General features: G+C 38.9%; 1 long non-coding RNA gene across 1 annotated transcript; it reads left to right on the top strand.

The window, feature by feature from the left end:
* Positions 1–2,387: 2,387 nt before the first annotated feature.
* LOC145804769 (uncharacterized) lies at positions 2,388–21,571 on the top strand. The gene is made up of 3 exons (XR_014347151.1): positions 2,388–2,941; positions 21,073–21,138; positions 21,244–21,571. It is a non-coding gene; the product is annotated as an uncharacterized LOC145804769 (long non-coding RNA).
* Positions 21,572–22,171: the final 600 nt, after the last annotated feature.

Raw genomic sequence — 22,171 nt, forward strand, 5'->3', positions numbered from 1 at the left:
CTGCAAGTTGGGCATGAGAGATATCTTTGCACCAACTTGAGGGGGAGTGTTAAGTATTATTGTATAAGGGTAGTTAAGGATAGTTATGTCTTTTGTTCCTTTAGTCTTTTATTATAAGCATGTGTAACCCTAATAGGTTTATGAGTGTGAATAATATACAGTTCTCTTCCTTTTCTTTCTTTTATGCAAATCTAACAAATTCCTTGAAGACCCTTTCAAATTTGAATCTCACAAGTGTCTCCAGAAATGTCTGCATGGTACCTGTGCAAAAGTAACCTGTTTGATTGAAAATATTGTTGGGCTTGGGCAATGTAAATAGATAATTATACATTGGTGTTTCTTTCTGTTTTTTCGAGCTTAGTAGAAGTTGAAAAGTTGATAATTAGAAGGCAAAAGTCAAAATCACATATTTCCCGAATCCCCTTGCTCAAAATTTTTCAGCTTGTTTAAGGTGTTTTTACTTAGGCCTGTTTGTTTTGGGGTGTACTAGATGAGAGGAGATTACGATGAAGGTGAGATTATTTAGTGTTGTGTTTGTTTGTAGAGTTGCGGAAGGGATTAGGATGGAGGAGGGGATTAAGATGGAGGTTGGAAGGGGGATTGGGATGGAGGAGGTGGAGGTGGTATTAGAAAAATAGTGAGGGGATTGGAAATTTTTTTATTTTTTACATATTGGAATTTTTTTTTTAAACATTAATGTTTAATTTTTTATATTTTTTTTATTTGTTTTATTATTTTATATAAAAATAATTGAACAATTCTTACACTAACAACTATCATCAAAACAAACATAATTTTACTATATTTTATTACACATCTTTTCATAAAAAGTCAAAAAGTCATTTTGATTTTACTATAATATTTTATTACACATCTTTTTATAAAAAGTCAAAAAATTATTCTAAACATTTTTTTTCCTCTATTTTTTTAGCCAAAAAGTGTACTTATATATCAAATCTTAAACAACTCATAATCGTTTCACTTTTTCTTTTACAATTATCAAATTAATTACAAAAAAAATCAACTATCTTCTCAAAAACAACTATGGCTAAAATAGTTAAATAGCTAACTTTTCAAACAAGGCATTAATAAACTGAAAGTCAACCAATAACGCTTAGGGTTCGTTTGGGATGCGGGTTGGTTTTTAAAATTTTTTTTTATTATTTTAACCTGTGGTTAAAAAATCTCGTTTAGAATAAGTTTTTTAGGTTTTTTGACTTTTATGAGAAAAAAAATAAAATGATTATAATTTAGATGTGATAATTTATTTTATTTGACTAAAATGTTTATTTTGTTTTTTTATGATTATTTTAAACAAAATATTTTATTTTAATTTATGCGAAACGAAGACTGGTGCACTAAAATGGATTACTCACCGCCTGTCTATTAATTCAAACTTTCCCAACTATTACTTTCTTTGCTACACTATCTTTGTAGTTGGAATTTTGAGCAAATTATAGTAACGGCCTTTATAGTTTGTAGTTAAAATTTTGGGCGAATTATAGTAACAGTCTTTATAGTTTAGATTTTGTGTTATTTTAATTTCTAATTTTTTAGTTGTGTTACATTTGATTCTTAATTTTGAAACTTGTTCTAAATAAGGACAATTGAAGATACCATTGTTTAATTTCAAGGGAAAAATTATCAATTTGATAAAATATAAATTAATTTAACAAAAATAAATGTCAATATTTTTGAATTTTTAAAAATTATTTTTACTCATTAAAGATAAAATTATATAAAATTGATAAATCTTTTAGATATTTATTTATTTACTAAATTAATTTTTATTATGTGTAATCAGGTAATGGGTAGTTGTTTTAATTTGCATTAATTAGTTTCTATTTTTTTAAAAGTCAAATATGACGATAACTTTGATTATTAAACTAATCTATTAAATCAAAAAATTCAAAACTAAAAATATTTCATATATTAAATAAATTGATCATATATTAAAATCTTAACAACCACCCATTACATGATCATCATTTAAACACATAATAAAAATTAATTTGGTAAAAAAAATAAAATAAATGTCTAAATAATTTATTAATTTTATATAATTTTACTTTGGTGGGTAGAAATAATTTTTAAAAATTAAAAAATATTTTTTTGACATTTATTTTTGCCAAATTAGTTTATATTTATCAAATTGATGATTTTGCTCTTGAAATTAAGCAATTGTATTTTCAATTGTCCTTATTTGAAACAAAATTCAAAATTCAGGGTCAAATGTATCCCAATTAAAAAATTAGGGTTCAAAGTGATATGAGTCCCAAACTATAGGGACTGTTAGTGTAATTCACCCTAAAATTTTTGTTAAGGTGAAAGGAAATCTTATTATATGATTGTTTTTTTAATTTAAAATTTGACAAAAGAGATTGGAAAAATAAATACAAATGGTTAAAACATAAGAATAATACAAAATAGTTAATGGTCAAATTAAAGATAGAGAAATGTTATATATAATTTTTTAAAATTGGAAAAGAGTAAGGTGACTAGAAAAGGGAAATGAATGGGTTAGGATGGATGGCACTGGAACAACACGAGGGCGGGCGTAAGGTGGTGTGGCACAATGATATCATCTTAAATTATAATCTTTTCATATATTCGCCATGTTCGTAAAGTTGACTATTTTAATAAATTATTTTAATTTTTGATTTTGTTACATAGCTCGAAAGTCTTTGGCTCAAACAGCTTCAAAGTATGTTTTACTCAACTTGGTGCTGCTGTAGTTGTGTATACAGAAACACCCACCTTGCATTTCGTTTCCAAAAAAAAAATAAAAAAAAGAAAAAGAAGAAGAAGAAGAAAAGAACAGAGTAGAGAGAGAGAAGCACCGTCTAGGCTGTGCCGCCACTGCTGCTGTTTCATCGGAGTGGAAAAGGAGGAAGTTTGTGTGCCGCAGAGCAATCGGAGTTGTGCTTGAGTTGTGAATAAGGTATTTCCCCTTCAAACATTGCTCTGTAATCTACTTTGTCATTGTGGATGCCATGGCTGCTAGTTAAGATGATTATGGCTGCCATGATTGCTCTTCCATTGCTCTATCATAAGATTATTGTTAAGATGATTGTGAAAATAACAATATTGTTAAGATGATTATGAAAATAAGAGGTACCCCCCAAAAATTAGTGGATTGGATTTATTTGTGGCTGCCATGGCTGCTCTTCCATTGCACTATTAGTTGAAGATTTTTTTTTTTTTTTTTTTTTTTTTTTTTTTTCCGATTCGATTCATTGTCTATTATTATTAATAAATAAATAAATAAATAAATTGGATTTATTTATTGTTTCACATGCATAATAACATTTTTGTCTGAGCAAAATTTGATTAATTTAATCAGAAGTACCCCCAAAAAATTAGCAGATTGGATTTATTTATGGCTGCCATGGCTGCTCTTCCATTGCTCTATTAGTTGAGGATTTTTTTTCAAATTCATTGTCTATTATTATTTTTTTTTTAAAAAAAAATTGGATTTATTTATTGTTTCACATGCATAATAGCATTTTTGTCAGAGCAAAATTTGATCAATTTAATCAGACGTACCCCCGATTAAAAAATTAGTATATTGAATTTATTTGTGGCTGTCATGGCTGCTCTTCCATTGCTCTGTTACTTGAGGATTTATTTCAAATTCATTGTCTACTATTATTAAAAAAAAATGAATTTATTTATTGTTTCACGTGCATGGTCTGAGATTCATTGTCTAAGATTCACATGCATTTGCTCAGATTCATTGTGTGAGCAAAATTTGATCAAGTTAATCATTCCACAGATACCTTAATAGTATAATAGCAATTTTAATCATTTTCGCAATATGTTAACATTTTAATCATTTTAACAGTATTTAACAGTATTCTATTTAACTTTGAAGCTACAATGAATATTGATTCAAATAATAATTTATTTAATGGGAGTGAGGAAGTTAAAGAACAGGATAATAATCTTTCATTTAACGAGAGTGAGGAAGTTGAAGAATCTAAGAAGGGGATGCATTTTACCTCAAAACAAGAAGTGTACACATTTCATGCAAAAAATGCGAAACACTGTGGATTTGCTATAACTTTTAAATCACAAAATCTAACAAGTGATGGGGAAGTAAAGTACTTTGGAATTGAATGTACTCGGGCGCGGATCCAAACAAAAAGATCAGAAGTAAATCCCTTAGAACCATCTTTGTTATCAAAAATTGATTGTAAAGCAAGGGTAAGAGCCAGTCTACAAAATGATGGAAAATATAAGTTAACCATAGTTGTGCTTGAGCACACTCATGATTTGATTCCTACTAACTCACGACATTTTGCAATGAATAAGAGGATTCTTACTCCGGTGAAGAGGAGACTAGAAGTGAACGATGCAGCAGGGATTGAGGTGAGGAGGAATTCTAATTCCATAGTTGTTGAAGCAGGGGGGATATGAGATATTGACGGTTGATGAATGAGATGCAAGGAATTATATTGGGAATACTAGAAGATTGAGACTTGGGATAAGAGATGCCAAATCAGTTACACTTTATTTCTATAAAATGCAACAACAAAATTTAAACTTCTATTTGGCAATTGACCTTGATGAAGATGGTCGCCTGCAAAACTTGTTTTGGGCAGATGCAAGGAGTAGGGCTGCTTATAAAGCATTTGGCAATGTTGTCTCATTTGACAAACATATATGATATGTCGTTTGTTCCGTTTGTAGGAGTTAATCATCATGGACACTCAATTTTGTTTGGTTGTGGGTTGTTATCTAATGAGAACATTGAGACATTTGTTTGGCTATTCAAAAAATGGTTAAGTTGCATGTCAGATGCTCTCCCAAAAGTTATAATAACTGACTAGTGTAGAGTTATGTAAAATGCCATAGAAATTGTTTTCCCACAGGCTCGACGTCGTTGGTGCTTATGGCATGTAATGAAGAAAATTTTGAAGAAACTAAGAGGATATTCGCAATATGAATCCATTAAGGTTGCTTTGCAAAATGCAGTTTGTGATTCATTTACAAAAGATGAATTTGAGGAATATTGGCTTGCAATGGTTGCAAAATTCAATCTGAATGAAAATGAGTGGTTGAGGGTATTATACCGTGAGCGACATAGGAGGATTCATGCCTATGTTAAAGACATATTTTGGGCTGGCATGTCAACTACCGGTAGAAGTGAGAGCATGAATGTATTTTTTGATAGATATGTGAACTCGAAGACTACCTTAAAGCAATTTGTTGAGCAATATGACAATGCCTTGAGAAGTAAGGTGGAGAAGGAGACAAAAGCAGATTTTAAATCTCGTAACCAATTGTATGATTGCTTAACGGTGTATCATCTTGAGAAGCAATTTCGTGTAGCGTACACAAATTCAAAATTTAAAGAAGTTCAAGTCGAAATGAAGCGTCTAGTGTACTGTTGTCCGAATCTTATGAAAGAGAAGGGATCAATTTGTACCTATCATGTGAGGGAGGCTATTCTTCTAGGTGACGGTACGAAGAAAGTGGAATTTATTGTGTATTGTAATTCAACTGAATGTGAGCTCCAATGTATGTGTCGGTTGTTTGAGTTTAGAGGTATTATGTGTGCCCATTCACTTAGTGTGCTCATTGAGAGGTCCATATATGAGGTACCAAATAAATACATTGTTTTGCGACGGAGAAAAGATTGGAAAGAGGATATACATGCATTCCAACAACATATACTAACTTTGGGGTTGCTATAAATACAAAGTTGCATGATACCTATCATAAGACGTTGGATGAGATCCTAGAACTTGCCACCAATGATAATGGTAAACACAAAGTGATTCAACTTGGGTTGAGGGAAATCAAGGATCGAACAATTGAATCGGGTACTGCGAGTAATGTGCCATGTACTAGTACTATACCACCTTCTACTAGTATTGTACCACCTTTCCAAACTTCACCGAAAAGTTTAACTAGTCTCAATACTAAAACAAGCAGAACTCGCAAGGTACTCAATCCTTTGGTTGCTCGTCGAAGAGGCCGTCCATGTACGAAGCGGAAGGTTAGCAAGGTTGATGTGGGTGTTGATTTTTGACTACACAACCAAACAGGAAACTCAGTTGGAGAGCACCGGTAGAATAGATTAAGTCCAAACAAATTGTAATAAGAAAGTAGGAATTCGACGGTGGTTCGTTCACCTGGGGGCACTCCGACGATTAAGTCAGTACTCAAATATCTTTCACAGATAGCAAATAATGTTTAACTCACAAGAAAAAACATCCCTTTGACCCACGAGGGCGCCTTACTTTTATAACCAACAGTGACCTGGTCCCATCAAAAGTCCCACTACAGTGGACTCAGGCTCAATGCTCATCCTAGACCTTCATTTTGATTGAGATAAACTCTTATTGAGCCTTATCTTTATCCAAAATAAGGCCCTCCCTTGTTCTAGGACTTTTTTCCCTTATCTGTTTATCTCGGATTCCGGTATCTCCACAGATTACCTCGGCCTAGCAGAGATCATCTTGGCAACATGACTAGGCCATGCGGCACTTCGGCTGACACTTTGGCGTCACCTTAGCCACGTGCTGTTATCCATAAAATACTTCCCCACATTTGCCCCCTAGGTTCTATTACCTCGGCAACCTGAGGTGATGGAACCTACATTGCTTCTTCATATAGAACATCAGCTAAAATTTCATTCCTTCTCCCCGACCGAGATCATTTCTCGTTGGCGTCATGTACCCAGGACTCAACTATCCACTTCCATCAAGGATCAAGAACCAAGAACCCTATTTTTTAAGCATCTCAGTCAGGATTGCTCCTGTAGCCGAGGTCCTCGCCTTATTACTTCAAGAATTTCAAGAGTTCTAAATGTGCATGAGTTGTCACGCACAGTTTCTTCAACCGTTTCCTCCACGTGTCATGCCCCTACTGGCTCGTACCGGTCACACGTCATTAAGCCATGTTGGTCTGTCTCACGCCGCCTGACAGGCACGTCATCTAAGGCCTATTCATTTCATTTTGCTGCCTTTTCTGTTTTGACAAAACTTTTTCTTCTCTCTCTCTCTCTCTCTCTCTCTTTCTCTTCGTCTCTTCATCTTTGCAAAATCGATTTCCTTTGACTTTTAGAGTTTCTCTCTCTAAAGATTTCCCAAACCGCCATTTTCATACCTTTGAAGTTTTGCAACTACCTCTTCCGTCTCCGCCGACACATCTTTCATCATTCGACTCTGATCGTTTGAGTCATCTGATTCCGACGTACCTCACTCTAGTGTCATCTTCTTCGGCTCTAATCGGTAAGTCCCTGATTTCTATTCGTACCTCTGTTCATACTTTTGAATAACTTGTACTGTTTTTAGCCATATGGTTTTTCATTGTGTCTGTTTACATGCCCCATATGTCGCCATTGAATATGTTTTTTTGTTTTTCGTCTATTCTCATATTGTGGTTATCATTGAGTCATTTCTGGTTTCTTGAATCTTCGTTGTGCTTTGAACCTCATGCTTGTCTGTGATTTGGGCTGTTCAATTTATCCTTGTGTCTATACACACTGTTTATGGTTCTTGCACACACGTACGTTGTGTTCATAAATTTGACGCTTTAACAATTTGTCACTGCTCTTGACTTTTGCACATCTGCACACACCTACTCAGTGTTTCTTGAATTCCTGTTGCCTTCTTGATTCAGAATCATAAACAGTGTGTGTAGACACAAGGATAAATTGAACAGCCCAAATCACAGACAAGCATGAGGTTCAAAGCACAACGAAGATTCAAGAAACCAGAAATGACTCAATGATAACCAGATCTTCTTTTTGTTTTTCTTGCTTATTTCCAGATCTTATCCTTGCAAGCCTGTTTTCGTGCTTAGTTATTAGGTTTGGGATTTGCCCAGAAATCAAATACTTAGGAAAAATTTAGACAAATTCCCCTTAGATCTGCAAAAACCCTAGCTTTAGTGCCTGTTTAGGGTTTAGCCGAGATTTTTAAACCGATACCAATCATTCTTTTCTGAAATCTTGCACCAGTCTTAATTTAAGCCGACACCATGGGTATGTTTAGGTAGAAGGTAGACTCCCCAGAAAAACTTGAGTACTTTAGGAGAGAGTTCTTTATTCTAGCTGACGTTTAGATTAGGTTAGCTGGGGAGGAGGACTCTATCATGCCTGATAGAGACTCCATGCCCTTCTCCGTTGTTGCATTCATTGAGTGTGGACTTCGGTTTCCTTTAGACATTATCTTTAGGGAAGTCCTCCACTACTACAAACTCAACCCTATACAGCTAGCCATCAATTCCTATAGGGTTATCAATGGTATAATCGCCCTAGCTTGACGAGAAAAAGCTAGGATAATATTAGCCGACATCCAATTTTGTTATACCATGTGTGGCCTAAAGTCTGAAAAATGCTACATTTATTACCTTAAGCCCAAATCCACTGCCTACAAAATCATGGCTGACCTCCCAGACTCTAACAAGGGTGCTGGAGATGATTACCTGATCGTCTCGGGCAACTAGAAGTTTGTTCCTGATGATGATCTTCATCTCTTCCCTTTACGCTGATCGGTGTTTAAAGAGGGTAATGGTAAGAACTGAGTCATCCTCTTAATCCTATTTCTGCTAGGACTTGTTAACTCGTATATCTGTTTTTGAATATTTTTCTTCTTGGTCTCTTTTGCAGCTCTTCCCCAGCCAGCAAAGTATTTCTGACAAACTTTCTTCAGTAGCCCCCGATCTAAAAAGGCTTCTAGGTTTGAATATTTATAAGCACAAAGCCCCTTTGCTGCTTAATTATATCCCGACCTACAAGTCTACTTTGCCTGACGTTCCTCGCCGAAGCAAGACTTTCCCATCAGTAACAACTCCAACAGTCGCTTCATTGCCAAGGCCAAACTAGGCCTCTTCATCAGACCCAGTAGAGCAACCATCTATTTCTACTCTAGCTTAACTAATCCCATCATCTCAGTGCCGACGTCGACACTGACGTCGACGCCGACGTCGACATCGAGCTGTACCAAACGTCCCTGCCAGCAGAACTAGAAGTAGAAGACGCTGAGGTCTTGACTTCTCAGAGACCGACCCTCCAATTGCCTTGCCAGCCATTCATTTTGGTCCCAGAGTTACCATTGTCGTTATTGCCGACGAAATGGATCGCGCAAAAATTGTTCCCGACAACCTGCTAGCCGACATCCCTGGCGTGGTATCGGTTCATTCTTTTTCCCCATCCCAATCCCAACCAAAGCCTAAGGCAAAGAGGGTAAAAAAGGCTAAGGCCAAAGTGCAGCCATAGAAGTTGAGTCAGAAGATGCAGTGCCAATTTCTAAATTGGCTGAAATAGAGAAGAGCTTTATTGCCGCTGAAAAGAGGCCTGCCGAGGCAGAGACGTTTGATCAGCTGTGATCCAAGAAGCCGAGGTCCGAGAACGCTTCTGAGCCCAGTGTTTTTCTTGCCGACAAGCCCTGGACCCCATTTGTCAAGGTCAAAGAGCAAAAATTGTTCCCGACAACCTGCTAGCCGACATCCCTGGCGTGGTATCGATTCATTCTTTTTCCCCATCCCAATCCCAACCAAAGCCTAAGGCAAAGAGGGTAAAAAAGGCTAAGGCCAAAGTGCAGCCATAGAAGTTGAGTCAGAAGATGCAGTGCCAATTTCTAAATTGGCTGAAATATAGAAGAGCTTTATTGCCGCTGAAAAGAGGCCTGCCGAGGCAGAGACGTTTGATCAGCTGTGATCCAAGAAGCCGAGGTCCGAGAACGCTTCTGAGCCCAGTGTTTTTCTTGCTGACAAGCCCTGGACCCCATTTGTCAAGGTCAAAGACCGACCTCTTCTAGCTGGGGACAGTGCGCTCGATAGTGTGAAAGTTGGTGCCGCCCTTTCCACCACCGTTCTCCTTCCGACCGACATCAATCGGATGGCTGAGCTCTCTGAGTATGAAAACTATGCATTGATGATGCAGTACTGCGTTTTGGTAAATTTCAGCACTTGTAACTTTTTGTTTAATTTCAGCTCTGGTTCTTATACTTAACGAATTTTCTTTCCATTCTTGCAGGCTATCCAGCAGGGCCACTCATTCGCAGTCAAAGTCGAGGAGTTTAAGAAAAAATTGACCAACAAGACAAAGAAGGCAACCAAGTTCCTGTCTTCACTAAAGAAGGCCGAGGCTCGCATTCGAGGCTTGCAGGACCAGGCGAAAGTTGCCAACTGGCCCAAAGCAAAGCCGAGGATCACACCGAAGCCATTGAAAATGTCGCCAAGGTTGCCAAGGCTGAGGTAAAAGAAGCTAAAGAGAAGGAGTCTCAAGCCTAAACTGAGCTCCAAATGGCACTTGCCACCAAAGCGGCCGAAATAAAGGCGGCCGACGAGAAGGCGTACGCCGAAGGGGTGGCCGACGTCCTTGATGCATGTAAGAAACAAGTCAACAAGGCATGCAACAAGGGTTTCACCCTTGGATGGATGTCTGCATTGAAGGAATTGGCCATCCCCAACAACTCGCCTCTCTGCGATGCTAGCCGACTTACTCTTCCATTTCCATCCACTCCAAGCCAATTCGAGGATGAGGCTGAGGAGGAAGAAGAAGTTGAGGCCGACAAGGACACAGTTGTCGATGTTGCTCAAAAGGTTGAAGCTGCTAGGGCCAAGTCCCCAACTCTAAATGATTAAGTCCTGGACTTGACCTAGGATGACGATGACGAGGTTCCCAAGACCACTTCTGAAGCTGAGGTTGAGATTGCCGAGAAGAGCCTTGACGAGACTCTTCTTAAGATCGATATTGAGATCCAGGCTGAAAAGGCAGCCGAGAAGACTACTTAGCTGTGTGCCGAGGTTGAGATACCATCAATCGGCGAGGCAGGGCAGTCTATAGAGAATCCCCAATGATCCTAGCATTCAGAATTTTTTCCTTTACTTGTTATTTTGAACTGTCATAAACAATGTAATCTTCTGTCTTGTTTTGAACAATGTTGGTTTTCATTGGCCGACGTGCCTTCTTTTGTCTTTGTAAATGAACAAGTTTTCTTTGAATGCATGCCTTCCTTTCTTTTGAATGTCCTCTTAATTTTTTGCTTTCCATTTCTTGCACGTTTCCACATTTAGAATATTATTGCGATTTCTTCCAAGTACACCTTAACTGTGTAATCACTTCGGAGTAGAGTACCTCGGATATAAACCTTGACTGTTTGTCTCAGCCAACAATTGAAATACCTCGGCTAACACTTAAAAATATTTCGAAATATTTTTACAAGTGTTGTTTCTTAAATTTATTCAGTTAAGTATTGCTTCTTTACTTCCACTTGTTATCTTCTATCAAGACTTCACCCTTCAAACCATTCCAAGCTTGACAACCTGGTTGGTCATCTCGAGTAATATGTACCTCAGACACATCTTTTCCCATTACCTCGGCTAACTTCAACTTGTAAATTATTCTGAAATTTCAATAAGTGTCAAGCCCATTCTAATTTGTAAATTTTTTTGAAAATTTCAACAAGTGTGTAATAACCCTGTTCCGTATTATGCTAATTGACCGTAATTATGATTGTGATTATGTGTTTAATATAATTTTGAGTGCCATATATATGATTATATATGGTTTTGAATTTCTATCTGTTCACCGTAGGAAAATCTATTCAACTTACTGTTATAAATTGAAAATTGAAAGTCATATCGGCCACAGAAACTGAAATTGACTATATTATTGTGATTGGCATAATTTTTAAAGCCTATGGTGAAAATTAATTAGAAATTAATTCGAGTCAAAATAATTAGACTCAGAACGATTAAATTAAGCTCAATTACTTAGCCTTAATCAATTTAATTAGCCAAGCCTATAAATAGGCTTATGTACACTCAATTCCTCTCTTTTGAACTCATCTTTGTTGAGATTACACTCTAGAGAGAGAGAGAGTGTGCCGGTTAGAGAGAGATAGGGAGCTCAAGTTGGAGAGTTGCTCAAGAAGCTTGAAGATCTTGGAGTTTAACTCAAGAATTAACTATATTTTGGAAGAATTGGGGCTCCTAGGTGAGTAGATTCATGATTAAAACTATAATAATTTTATGAATTCAAGTCATATTGTAATCAAGAATGTGAATTGTGGTGAATTTGATGAGTTTGAAGTCAATATGCACCTGCATGTATAGAATTATTATAGTTTTACACACTCAAGCATGAAGCATGTTGAATATGAAGAATTGAGCACCAAACTTTCCATGCATGAAGACTTTTGTGTAGCTTCATGATTTTGAACACCACTTGTGCCATGTGAAATGGAATTAAGTTAGCATTTGACATGCATGCAAGATTCATGTAATTAAGGAGCAAGATTCATGTAATTAAGGAGCTTGATTATTTGAGTTTTTGAACCAATAAGAAGAATTTGAAGTGATTTGAGAAATGAACCATGACTTTAGTCAATTGGTTCCAAATTAATTATGTCCTTGTGCTATATGATGTCCTTCCATGCTTTTGCATCAAAAATATGAGTTTTGGAGCCTTTGAGGTTGAGTTTGAAGTTTAATAAGAGTTCTGGAATACCCAAAATTCGACCTGTCCACTCGAGTGGGGAAATCGCCGCTCGAGCGTGAATTTCTAGCTCTCAGAACTTTTGCAGACATTATTGTCCGCTCGAGCGGAGAGAATCACGCTCGAGCATCAGTCACATGTTTCGACTCTCAGCTCAAGGGTCCAAGGTTACGCCCGAGCGTAAAAATAAGGCAACCAGCACTTTTGCAGACCAAAGGGGTTCGCTCGAGCGGGGAACCCTGTTTCAGAAATTTTGTAAAGACGATTTTATGTTTTGTTTCCATTCTCTTTTACTCCTAAGCACTCTTAGGCATACATTGAGCATTGTAAATGGCCTAAGAGGATAAGAAAGAGGCCTAAGAGGAATGCATGAGTTGAGAATGGATTGAATCGTTTGTGACCCGATAAATGTTATGTATTATGTAGGGTCGAGCACAAGGACGAATCCACCGGCAGAACACTGTGAGTAATATCTTAGTAAAGATATTTTGAAGTATGCTATTTGTCCAATTACTCACTTTTATTTGAATTTCATAAGTCTGTTAATTTGAGTTATGGACAATTATTCGTTATGCCAAATGATTAGGCCAAAGGCTGTTTGACATGAACGAATGGGCCAAAGGCCGTCGAACATAAATGATTGGGCCAAAGGCTGTTGGACATGAATGATTAGGCCAAAGGCCGTTGGATATGAATGATTGGGCCAAAAGCCGTTGGATATGAATGATTGGGCCAAAGGCCATTTGACATGAATGATTGGGCCAAAGGCCGTCAGACATGAGTGATTGGGCCAAAGGCTGTTTGATATGAATGAATGGGCCAAAGGCCGTTTGATATGAATGAATTGGGCTCGAGGCCGTTCGATACGTTTGGATTTGTAGTCGTTTTATACACTAGATAGAGACATGAATTAGGCCCAGGGCTGTCCGATGCATCTATTTCAAATTTCATTCATGTATCTTCTTTATTTGATATTATTCACTGGGGTTTCGCTCACTCTTATTCATGTGTCTGTAGGTGAGCCAAGAGATGTCCAAACCCAGCCCCAGTGAAGTATGTGAGAAACAGTCAAAGTTTTGAGGAGTCAGCCCATACGTCTCACGCACGAGACTTGTTTTCGCCCTTTTGATCTTTTGTTATATTTTTGCTATGTTGGCGAAAACTTTGGATCACCTTTGTGCATAAGCTTTTGGTTTGGTTGACTATGCCTTGAATGATCCTGTTGTGTAAAGCTTATATGTTAACTCCCTTTGATGTGGGTTATTAATGAATATATGTGAAATGTTATGATGTGTCATGTAAGCATAACTCTATGAACAAAAGTTTTAAGTTTGCTTCCGTTTTGGCCCCTTAACTCTGTTGAAATATATCTAATATGGTTTGAGGCCGTAGGTAATCTCTCGATTACTTGCCGGTTATGACCTTAATCCATGGGGGCGGGTTTGGGTCATGACAAAGTGCCAAGCTCTCAAGTTTATTTATCATTCCTGCTCCCTGCCCCCCTAATGTGAACCTAAGTATCACTTATGTTCACATTAAGCATGCATCTTTGACTTTTGCCCCAGTCTGAATCCAACAGTTTTTAGTCGAGGTCCTCTACCTCAATATCTCTGTCAATCCAACCAGTTTGGACTTAGTTCGACTCTGCCACCGTGGCAAGTCTAAGTTAATTCAACTCTATCATATGCAAGTGTAATTCAACTTTGCCATATAATAAGTCTAAGTCATGTTTCATTTAGAACCATCGCCAATTTAGTTTAACTTTATTATATGCAAGTATAATTCAACTCTTCCATATAATAAGTCTAAGTTATTCGTCATATTTCATTCAGAAATATCGCCAACTTAGTTCAACTCTATTATATGCAAGTATAATTCAACTCTATCATATAATAAGTCTAAGTTAGTCATCATGTCTCATTTAGAAACATCATCATAGGACTGGTCAGTCCTATTGCACAAATGTTGAATTCACAAAAATCAAACTAGCATTTTATTATTACTTCGGCTAATAAAATTATGACATAAACTTCGAGAAACAAAAAATTAATGATAAAAAAATTTCAAATTGCAAGCGTTCCAGGGTTTTGGCAACTCCTTGCCATTAGCGTCTTCAAGCCAATATGTCCCATTGCCAGTAGCTGAGATGATTCTATAAGGCCTCTCCGATTTTGGGCCAAGCTTGCCCTCTTTAGAATCCTTTTTGTTGCTGACAACTTTCCTTAGGACAAGGTCCCTAACTTTGAACTCTCTTGGGGTTGACCTTCTTGTTGTAAGACCTAGCAAGCTACTGCTGGTATGCCCCCAGCCGAATTGCTGCTCTTTCTCTTCTCTCCTCTAGTAGGTCTAGATCTTAGGCCAGGAATGCCTCGTTAGTCTCATTCTCTACTCCCTGGGTTATAATTCCAGGGATGCTGACTTCCAGTGGGACAATTGTTTCAGTGCCATAAGCCATGGCAAAAAGAGACTCCCTAGTTGATTTTCTCGGCGTAGTCTGATATTCCCAGAGCACATTGGGCAGCTCTTCCACCCACTTTCTTTTTACTGCTTCCAGCCTCTTCTTGATCCCATCCAAGATAGTCTTATTGGATGCTTATGCCTGGCCATTGCTCTGAAGGAAACTTGGAGTGGAGTAGTAGTTTTAAATTCTGTACTTTGCACAGAAGCTTTTGATTAGTTTACTATCAAACTGTGTACCATTATCTGTTATTATTGCCCTTAGGATCCCAAACCTGGTGATGATGTTCTTTCATATGAAGTTCTTTACATCAATATCTCGAATCTTCGTAAGGGGTTCAACCTCTACCCACTTTGTAAAGTGGTCAGTTGCTACCAGCAGAAACTTCCTTTGCCCAGTTGCTTGGGGCAGTTGTCCAACGAAATCCATGCCCTACTGGGCAAATGGCCAAAGGCTGGATACTAGGTTCAAATCTTCTGCTGGTTAATGTATCAAAGGTGTAAACCTTTGACACTTCTCGCACTTTCTAACGTAGGCTTCAACATCCTTCTGCATGTAGGGCCACCAGTACCCCTAAGTGATGGCCCTATGAGCAAGTGATTTGCCCCCAGCATGGCTTCTACAGACTTCTTCATGAATCTCATACAGAAAGTCTTCAACCTGGAAGGGATGCACGCATTTCAAAAGGGGTCCAGTGAAGGATCTCCTATAGAGATGGCCATCTGCAGTTAGGCTGAACCTGGCCGACTTCAATCTGGTCTTGTGTGCCTCTTTTTGGTCATCCGGCAGCTTACTATCCTTAAGGAACATCACTATTGCATCCATCCAATTTGGACCCATCTTCACACATATTGCCTTATATTCTGTTATTAGAGGTTCCACACTTGGTCCTGTCAAGTAATCAATTATGATTGTTCTTGGCTGCCCCGACTTTATTGCACTAGCTAGGTTGGCCAAGGTGTCGGCGTGACTATTGTTATCTCGGCCAACTTGCTGTAGCCGGAAATCTTGGAACAAGGAAAGCAATTTGACAACCTTTTTAACATAGGCTATCATTCATTCATCTTGGGCTACATACTCGCTTATTACCTGCTTCACAATAAGTTAGAAGTCACAAAAGACTACCACTTCATCGGTCTCCATTGCTGCTGCCAATTTTAACCCTACAATCAGTGCCTCATACTTTACTTCATTATTTGAGGTATTGAATCCCAAACAAATAGATTGCTCTATCATTCGCCCATTCGGCGATACTAATATTACTCCTGCTCTAACTCTCTGACGGTTTGAACTTTCATCAATAAACAGGTAGAAGGAGTAACTAATGTAGATATCGCAGGGCTTTGGTTTCTCTTCTTTCTTCTGTTTTGCTAGAGTTGGGTTCTTGGGCCCCGGTTAGGTTTCTTCCTGCTCCCCTGGGCATCCCAAGCAGTGGCTCACCGAAGTCCAACACGGGATGGCATCAGGGGTGAACTCGGCCAAAAAGTTAGCCAGAACCTGGCCCTTAATTGCTGTTCTGGGCCTAAACTCCAAGTCATATTGGCCCAACACTACTGTCCATCTGGCTACCCTTCTTGTTAGGTCTCCTTGCTACAATAAGGACTTCAAAGGATGCTCAGTCAGTACCAATCTTGTGGGCTTGGAAATAGTGATTCAGTTTTTTCGAAGCCATCACCAGGGCTAATGTAAATTCCTCCAGGGGTAAGTACCTGGTCTCTGCACTTACTAGGGTTTTACTCACATAGTATACTGCCCTTTGTTCTCCATTATCTTCTCTGATTACCACTGCACTCACTGCGTGTTCTAAAACAGCCAAGTATAAGAATAGTTCTTCTCTAGGTGTTGGGTTTGACAAAACTGGAGTAGTTGTCAGGTATTTTTTCAAGTCGGCCAAGGCGACTTTGTACTCCTCTGCCCACAAGAAATCTATGGCCTTCTTTAACAAATTAAAAAATGGTTTACACTTGTTGGAACTTTAGCTTATAAACCTGTTCAGGGCTGCAGCCCTTCCAGTCAACATCTGCACTTGTTTTGCTGATGTTGGGCTCTTTAAATCAAGTATGGCCTTATCTGATCTGGGCATACCTCGATGCTCCTTCTGGTGACCAAGTACCCCCAAAACTTACCGGATCCGACTCCAAATGCACATTTAGAGGCATTGAGCTGAAGCCGATATCCTTTTAGGATATCAAAAACTGCCTGTAAGTCGGCCAAGTGATTCCCATGCTCTTTGGTCTTCAATGTACACCTCAATTGTCTTCCCAATCAGATGTTTGAACATCTTGGTCACTAGCCTTTGATAGGTTGCTCCTGCATTCTTCAACTCGAAAGGCATCACTCTGTAGCAGTATAACTTTTTTGGGGTGATGAAAGCAGTCTTCTCTTCGTCAGGGGGATACATCGCTATCAGGTGGTATCCCCTGTAAGCATCTAGAAAGCTCATCCTCTCATGCCCTGAAGTGGTATCCACCAGCCGATCAATTTTAGGCAGAGGGAAGTTGTCTTTGGGACAAGCCTTATTCAGGTTGGTGAAGTCCACGCAGATCCTCCACTTGCCGTTCTTCTTTTTTTACAACAATTATGTTGGACAGTCAGGATGGGTAGTTCACTTCCCGAATGCCTGGCTTCTAAAAGCTTGTCCACTTTCTCCTCAACTTCCTCAACATGCACTAATGTCGGCCTCCTTGCTCGCTGGATGATAGGTTTAGGCGACCTGTCTACATTGAGCATATGGCATGTGACCTCAGGGTCAATGCCTTGCTCTCATATAGTGTCCAGGAAAATACTTCTATGTTGGCCCGTAAGAAAGCCTCTAACTCCCTTTCCTCTTCCTCGGCCAAGCCTAAGCTGAGAAGGAAGAAGGGCTCTTCACCTCCTTCTTGGACTAGAATCTTTTTCAAGGCTTCCTCGCTCTTCTCGGCTAGTTCTTTGCCAACATCATCTAGGACTTTCATGTCCTCATCTTCGATTTCCACTTTTTCTGCCTCATTGCTGCCATGGTGCAATTCTTTGCCAGCACTTGATCCTCTCTGACTTCTTCAATCCTCTATTCAGTTGGAAATCATAACAACTAGTGCAGCGTTGAGGGAACAACCCTCATTGTGTGCAGCCACGGTCTTCCCAATATAGCATTGTAAGGGGAGAGGGTATCAATTACGGTAAATTCTGTGTTAACATTCCTGGTGCTTGCCTACACCCCCAAATTTATTACTCCCAGAGGCCATGTTAGCATTCCATTGAACCCAACCATTCGGCTGTCGGACTACTCCAAATCATCTCGATTAAGGCCAAGCTCTTTGTAACATCTGACATATATGATGTCACAAGAGCTGCCTTAGTCAATCAGTTAGCGCCTTACCTGGCATTCTTCAATCTTGAGGGTCACTACCAGAGCATCGTTTTATGGATGCTACACCATGTCTAGGCCTGCCTTAGTAAAGGACACCATGGGTCCCTGGCACTTGTTTGTCCTTGGCCTCTTTTACTGGACTTGATACACATGCTGTAAGTGCCTCACCTTTTGGGTCTCTCATCGCATATCATTCTCATTAACCTTCGAATGAACCACGTTGATCACTCGAGGTTCTACTTGGTGTGGTTGTGGCGGTGGTGGTACCGGTGCCGCTGGTGCCAGGGGAAGCCTTGCATGCTTTTCTCTTGTTTTGGTCTCGTCTGCTAGGTCTCTCAAGTGACCCTGTCTGACCAGATTTTCCAAGTGCATATTCAAGGCTCTGCACCCCTGAGTCAGGTGTCCATCCTCATTGTGGTAAGCGTAGTACTTCCCAAGGCTCCTTCCCATGAACTCACCAGGAACCTTCTCCAGCATTTTATAATACGGCTGGTTCCTGATCCTTTCTAGAACATTATAAATCGGGATCTGGAACACTATGGTGACTGTCTGGGCGGCCCTCAACCCTGTTTCTTGCCTGTTAAAACCAATATTATGTCGGCCTCGCTTCGGCAAGCCATTTCTTTTCTCTTGCTTCGGCGCCTTCGTCCCGGTGTATCCTTTTCTGCTCTGGCATATTTCTTAATCCGTGCCATGAGCTCCTCTATAATTTTTGGTAGAGTTTTTGCCAATGACTTTCGAAGTGGGCATTCATCCTCCAGGTCATTCTTTAAAGAAACGACCGCCAACTTCTGGTTGCATCCTGGTATTTGGTTAAACACCTCATAATACCTTTTGGCATAAGCCCTAAGGCTTTCACCCTCACTAATTTTTTGAGCCATCAGGGAGTTTACCCTTAGTGGGTGCAACTTGTTTGTCACAAACCTGGCCACAAACATCTCAGTCAGGCCTTCCCAACTCTTCATAATTCCTTTCAGCAACTTGTGAAACCAATTTGATGTGATTTTCCCAAAGGATGAGGGGAACACCTTGCACAACAACTGTTCATTCCCGGTATACAAAGCCATTGAATTCAGATATAAATCGACATGAAACTTCGGGTCGGACTTACCGTCATAAATCTGGAACCTCGGCATATGGAACCTTTTTGGGGCCTCAAACCTATCCAACTCCATTGAGAATGGTGTTGTCGGCTTGACGGGGGATGTGACCTTGGTATTCTGTTACTTCCTCTGGAGGTAGTCCTTCAAATCCTCCTTAGTCCGACCAGAAGCTCGGCTGTCAATGGATTTTAGTCTTTTTGGTGTGCTGCTTCCTGTGTCGTTATGTGTCCTCTTGGATTTCTCTTCATTCACCATATCAAAACACAATCCCTTTTCCTTGGGTATGCCGGGGTTCTTTAACAGAAGTTCCCTTGGTATGAGGAGTCATTTGTGAATCGTCTTTGATCGACTCTCCTTGCTCGACATCCCATGAAGGCCAAAATGAGGGCTCCTTTTCCTTACCATGCTGCGGGACTGTTAGGATTGTTTCTTGCCCCCCCTTTTTGGGCATCAGTCTTGACCCTTGGCATCAGTGTGTCCTGCAACAAAAATGATGGTGCATGACGTTGTTCTACGTCATGAAGTTGACAATCGATTGTAGATCTGCCAACTTGTTGGCCATTCCCTTCATCTCGTCGTCCCTCCTCAGGTACCTATCCTTCCATACCTAAAGGTCGTTTTCGTTGTAATACTCATCTCAGCCTGATTTCTTTGGGGTGTCTCCCTCTTTGCCAACGTCGTTATCCCCTGGATTCTGATCCCATGCTCCTTCATTATGATTTTTTTCCTCGATGTTAGGATCGGCTTGTTTACCACTCCCGCTTGGGACATTGTCCCTAATCTTTTCTTCTTGCCCGTTGTTGGCCATCTATTCTTCCTAAGTTTCCATAGACGGCGCCAAATTATGGGTGTTGATTTTTGACCACACAACCAAACGAGGAACTTAGCTAGAGAGCACTGGCAAAATAGATTAAACCTGAACAACCTGTAACAAGAAAGTAGGAATCCGGCAGTGGTTCATCCACCTGGGGGCACTTCGACGATCAAGTCAGTACTTAAATATCTCTCACAGATAGCAAATAGTGCTTAACTCACAAGAAATAACATCCCTTTGACCCACGAGGGTGCCTTACTTTTATAACCAACAGTGATCTGGTCCCATTAGAAGTCCCACTGTAGTGGACTTAGGCTCAATACTTATCCTGGACCCTCATCTAGATTGAGATAAACTCTTATTGAGCCTTTATCTTTATCCAGAATGAGGCCCTTCCCTGTTCTAAGACTCTTGTCCCTTATCTGTTTATCTTGGATTCCGGTATCTCCGCAGATTACCTCGGTGTAGCCAAGATCATCTCGGCAACATGACCAAGCCATGCGGCACCTCGGCTGACACTTTGGCGTCACCTTAGCTACGTGCTGTTATCCATAAAATACTTCCCCACAGTTAACCAAATAGTTAATCGGTTAAAGGAAAAGAATAAGAAGACTACTCTCGCACAAGTAAATGCTTTGGGTAGGTTATTTCATAAGGTTTTTTTGTATTGATAGTTTAATGCTTGAAACTAATAATGAAATTGTGTTACTATTTCATGATAAGGTGCTGCAAGATCAACCTTACTATTTTCCTTCTATGGTTGGCACACAAGACAGTATGTATATACCGATATGTGTTGAATGGACTTAATTTATTGCTCTTTGTTTGTTGTGGGGTTTTATTTTAAAGCTTAAAATTACTACTAACTTTGTCCCCCTATATAATGATAAGGTGTCGCACGATCAACCTTATTATTTTCCTTCTATGGTGGGCACACAAGACAATATGTATGTATCGGTACGTGTTCAGTATATGAGTACACATATTTTAATGATGAAATAAATTTTAGATTGGTCTATATGCTTGTGGTTACTATTTGTAATATGTACTTTGTTTTTATAGCCACGGGTTAGCACAATGCAAATAACAGACAATATTGGAAGCACCTCTCATACTCAAGCAGGAATGGTTAACAATATAAGCAGTCAAAGTTCGACAGTAGCATCAGAATTTGTTGACTTCAATATAGATGCGGATCCAATTGCCCAATTATTTTTTTAGTTTTGCACTAGTAATTGTATGACATTCGTATGTAACAATGTATGTATTATGGCTAGAATATGTTTTGCACTAGTAGTTGTTGGCCATTGTCTGCCTGATTGTGTTTTTAGTTAATCATGGAAGATTTGTAATTTGTGGTTTAGTAAAGAAAATTTGTAATCCTTTTGGGCATTCATTTTTGGTATTATGTGTGAGATCAAGTCCTTTATTTTGCATGAAAATTCTGTCTGTCTTTGGTTTACATAGGGTTGTTATAGACAATTGCTGAGAGGACGAACAAAACAAACCCAAGATTTGATTTTTTTTTTAATGAGAAATTGATATTCCATTTGATTTTAATTGACTACTATAAATCTTTGCACATGATATGAAAAATATGGATGAGATTTTGTGTATTGATTTGTGAAGTTGTGAACTTTTGTGTAGTTTGTATGATCAAATGCTGATTTTCATTTGTTCAAAGCTGGGATTGAGCCCAAATAAGAAGATCCTAAGTGTGCTAATAGGGTCAAGTGGACTGTTACTAGCAACAAATAAGTTTTTTGATCCTTCTTAGTATTAGTTTATAACAATTTGATGAGAAAACTTATTAATTTAGAAAACTTATTTGCGTGTTTGGTGACTAATGGCAAGACAAACTTGCATTGTGGACTAAGACATCATCCAATTAACGGGTATCAAATGTGGCACATTAGCACTAAGACAACAAAAACACAAACAAGAATACAAATGTGGCACATTACAGCACTAAGACAACAGAAATTAGTTC

Source organism: Camellia sinensis, chromosome 12 (genome assembly GCF_055761805.1).
Source record: "Camellia sinensis isolate YWXY chromosome 12, ASM5576180v1, whole genome shotgun sequence".
Classification (NCBI taxonomy): Eukaryota; Viridiplantae; Streptophyta; class Magnoliopsida; order Ericales; family Theaceae; genus Camellia; species Camellia sinensis.